At 51.3% G+C, this 4,574-nt stretch overlaps 1 pseudogene; it reads left to right on the top strand.

Annotated features, from left to right (window-relative positions):
• LOC106818996 overlaps positions 1–4,574 on the top strand; it is a 20,244-nt pseudogene that overhangs the window by 13,524 nt on the left and 2,146 nt on the right.

Below are 4,574 nucleotides of genomic sequence, written 5' to 3' on the forward strand. Positions count from 1 at the left end.
AAGGATTCATGAGCAACGGTGCAGTGGCGGGCATTGCGGGTGCCGCGCGCAGAGAATTTTCGGTTTGAATTTTTTTTTTGCCGGTTGTTATTGGTTTGTGTTTTCTAGTTCTTCGTGGTCTGTTTAGGGAATAGGTTTTTTCTAAGTGGAACTGTATAAAAGTTTGTGAATGCTAAACTGTCAAAGTTTGTGAAGGGCTGCTGAATCTGATGCTTCGTCTGCGTTAGTATTGTTTAGTTTTAATTGTGTCGCGTTAGAGCTCAAATTAAAACTTGTAAGTGAGAACGCATTATGGGCATTAGTTATTTTCTGGACAATGAGGCCCACACGTCCCGGGGGCCTGATGCCCTTCATAGGGGGTCATCCCCCTCATCAGGGGGCCATCCCGCTCACTGGGGGTCATCCCGGCTCACGGCGGGGGTCATCCCCGTCACCTGGGGGTCATCGCCTTCACCGGTGTGTCATCTTCACCGTACATCACGTCTGCCTGCAGGTCAGCCTCTGCTGTACTGATCTCTCAGCGGCACTGACTTCTGTGTGAGCAGCAATAGCCTTGCACCCATTGCCGTCGCTCATAATCTCATTGTTGGCCTGTTTCTAACCCGTCTCCTTTCCCCGAGGAGAAGCAAGCGTAGAGGGCGCCACGCGCGAGCATCGGCGGGGGCGGCCCGGCGACCACTCGTCGAAGGTTCGGTGAAATGAATGGTCGTTTTGTTAGTCTAATGTTTCATCACCAGTTGCGCGATCCGAAAGAAATTCGACAGCCTGATGTTTTCATCTATGGCTATAACTTTTTAGATCTTGTTTAAAAGAAGATGTTTATTTTAGAAAATTTAGCTTAATGCTATTTCATTATTTAAAAATTCAGCCTTGTGACAATTATTGTTTTTTGTTATACTATCGTAATTCCAGTTAACAGCTAAATTAACTCAAAATTCTATGAGAATTCAGGTTCCGAAACGTTCAACACGGGGCGCACAAGAGATATATCCTCTATCTTCTTTCTCGAAGAAAAAAACCCTCATCATGTTCTCAAGCTCGAGACAGACTAATAGTCCGCACGTCACGAGCCACGGGACATCTTGCCCATCTCGCCCCTGTTTTCAGACGTTGGATCCTAAGATCGTGTGCCGGAGCTGAATGCTGGACGGCCAGTCTTGGTTTTCGCTGGCGATGCGTGCGTGACGCGTTGGCGCGCGACCTATCGGGCGTTCGCCACTCTCGATCGGAGCATTATCTACGCATGATATTCTCGGTTTGGCATCGAGTCCACGCTCGTGGTTCGTGGGACGATCAATGTAAGTAGCGGCACTCGCGTGGGTTAGTGTGTGCGTGTTGTGTGTGTGTGTGTATGTGTGGGGATGTGGTGTTGTGTGGTGTGTGGGATCGTGTGTGGGGGATGTAGGGGGAGGGGCTGTGTGTGTGCACAGATGCTGTGTATCGTGAGATCCTTTTGATTATTCATTCATGTTACTTTATTATGATTTGTTTATATTAATTAATTAGATTAATTATATATTAATTGTGGTCGTGGGGCGTGGTGTGTATGGGTCTGATGATTGATATTCATCTCTTTTTTTCGCTTCGCTGTGTTTTTGGTAATTAACTTTGTTAGGCATGTCCTTCATTGTTGTTGTTGTTATTGGCATCATTGCCATTGTTGTTGTTGTTGTTGTTGTTGTTGTTGTTGTTATCTTCATCATTAATCATTGCTCTGTCTGTGTGTGTATAGGTCATCAAATAAAGGCATCTATTTGGTGAGCTTGATGGGTAATAGAGGAACCCTTTACTAAGAGTTTCCGAGCCGTCATCACGGACTTCGAACTTCTCTACAACGTTGGCTACCTGGTGCTGTGCATCTGATTGTGGGGCGCTCATCCGTTCTTCTACAGTCTGCTGGTGAGATAGGTGGCGCCGGCGGTGAGGATAGGTGGCGCCGGCGGTGAGATACGGTGGCGCCGGCGGTGAGATAGGTGGCGCTCGGCGTGAGATAGGTGGCCGGGCCGGCGGTTGAGATAGGTGCCCGGCGGTGAGATAGGTGGCGCCGGCGGTGAGGATAGCGTGGCGCCGGCGGTGACGATAGGTGGCGCCGGCGGTGAGATAGGTGGCGCCGGCGGTGAGATAGGTGGCGCCGGCGGTGGAGCGCCACGGTGGCGCTGGTGCATTTCACGAGTGTTGGAGCGCGAACGCGTTCTTCTGTGTTGAATCGAATGATGACAAGTTATGATGTCGTTATGATACAGGTTAAAAGTAATCGTTAAAGAGTGTTTATGTGTAGTAGAAGTAAGTTGTTACGAAGTTAGGAAGTTAAGTTATGAATCCTCAATTTGTTAAACGGTGCTAAAAAAGGCAGTATAAATTGTAAAAATATCAGGTTTTACGCACGTATGCACGCACACAGATATATATATATATATGGATGTGAGAAATCATCAAATCATATTCCGGGCAGTCTACTAATGCCCATGCGGCTGTCAGTATCAGCGTTCTTTCCGCTTGCGGCGGCGCGGTCCAGTTGGCCCGCTCTCCCACGCACCACCAGGTGGCGCTCTCGCGAACGCCCGCAACGGCACGGTGGCGCTGCATTCCTCTCTCTCATGCTCTCTCTCGAGCAGCTGCTGATGGTAGTGTAATAGGGAGGAGACGCTGCCAACCGTCATCAGTCAGTGACGGCGTAACGGACGCTCGATCCTGCTCACGGCGATCCTAGCTGTCATCCTCATCTACCTGTTCTCCATCATCGATACATCTCTTCCAAGGAGGACTTCCACATAGAGGTGGCAAGTAGGAAGCGAGTGCACGATGCGAAGGTGAGTGGGCAGGAGAGGACGAGAGAGGAGCAGAGGGGAGGGGAGAGAGGAGGGGGCGCGAGGAGAGGGAGAGAGGGGGGGAGAGAGAGGGAGGGGGAGGGATACATCTTCTTCCAGGAGGACTTCACATAGAGGTGGACAAGAGAAAGCGAGTCACGATGGAAGGTGAGTGGGAGGAGAGGAGAGAGAGGAGAGAGGGGGAAGGGGAGAGAGAGGGAGAGAGGGGAAGGGATAAACATGGCTTCTTGCCAGGAGGAGCTTCCCTGATTCGAGGTGGACAAGAGGAAGCCTCAAATCGGGATGGAAGGGGAGTGGGAGGAGAGAGGGGAGAGAGAGAAGAAGGAGGGAAGGTGAGTGGGGAGTAGGGGGAGCGCGAGAGAGGGAGGGAGGGAGGGAGGGCGGGAGAGGAGCGAGAGAGAGGGGAGAAAGAGAGAGGGAGGGAAGTGAGTGGGGGAGAGGAGAGAGAGAGAGAGAGAGAGAGAGAGAGAGAGAGCGAGATGCGAAGCGAAAGAGAGAGCGCGAGTAGAGAGAGCGAGGCGAGAGAGAGAAGAGGAGAGAGAGAGAGCGGAGAGAGAGAGAGCGAGAGCGAGAGAGCAAGAGAGAGAGAGGAGACGAGAGAGAGAGAGAGGAGAAGAGCCGAGAGAGAGACAGAGGAGAGAGAGGCGAGAGACAGAGAGAGAGAGAGGAGAAGGAGAGAGAGAGAGAGAGAGGGGGGAGTGAGGGAGGGAGAGAGAGAGAGAGAGACGAGACGAGAGGAGCGAGAGAGAGAGAGAGAGAGAGAGTAGCGAGAGAGAGAGAGAGCGCGAGAGAGAGAGAGAGAGAGAGAGGAGAGTGAGGAGAGAGAGAGAGCAGAGAGAGGCAAGAGAGCGGAGAGAGAGAGAGAGAAAGAGAGAGAGAGATGAGAGAAAGAGGAGAGAGAGAGAGAGTAGAGAGAGAGAAAGAGAGAGAGAGAGAGAGAGAGAGAGCGGACCGAGCGAGAGCGAGAGAGGAGAGAGAGAGATTTTAGAGAGGAGAGTAGAGGAGACGAGGAGAGAGAGAAAGAGAAAGAGGGAGGAGAGGAGCGAGAAGAGACGAGAGGAAGTACGAGAGAGAGAGACGAGAGAGAGAGAGAGAGAAGAGAGAGAGAGAGAGAGAGAGGAGCGAGAGAGGTAGAGAGAGAGCCGAAAGAGAGAGAGAGAGAGAGAGAGCGATGAGCCGAGACGAGAGAGAGAGAGAGAGAAACGCAGGAAGAATAAACACATTGCTTTTCTTACTTTAACTTAACTCCCTACTTGAACTATGTTTACCTTATATGCGTCTATCCTGTCTATACATATTTACCTGCAGATCCCATCCCCACCGAGGAATCGATCAGAGGTGCTGCCACCTGTCCGGTCGGCGACCCAAACTGCACCAATCCCGTCGTTGACTTGCCTCATGCGGGTGAGTACACAGCGCCACCTATAGGCTGAAACTCGATTGACGCAGGCGCCCTCTATGCACTGTAGTCTAATGTGTGTAAGACAGCGGCCCTACTACTGTCGGCTGACCACAGTGCCACCTACATGTACTTGATTGATACAGATACAACTGAGTGTTACAGATACAACAGCCCCTACATGAGAGATACAACTGTGTGAGATGCCCCTACGGCTGTGTGAGATGCCCCTACGGCTGTGTGAGATGCCCCTACGGCTGTGTGAGATGCCCCTACGCGTGTACATCGTAATCATGCTAGTAATGCACCTACTGCTACCCTTCTTCAATTCTCTCTCTCTCTCTCTC

Source organism: Priapulus caudatus, unplaced genomic scaffold (assembly GCF_000485595.1).
Source record: "Priapulus caudatus unplaced genomic scaffold, Priapulus_caudatus-5.0.1 Scaffold2725, whole genome shotgun sequence".
Classification (NCBI taxonomy): Eukaryota; Metazoa; Priapulida; class Priapulimorpha; order Priapulimorphida; family Priapulidae; genus Priapulus; species Priapulus caudatus.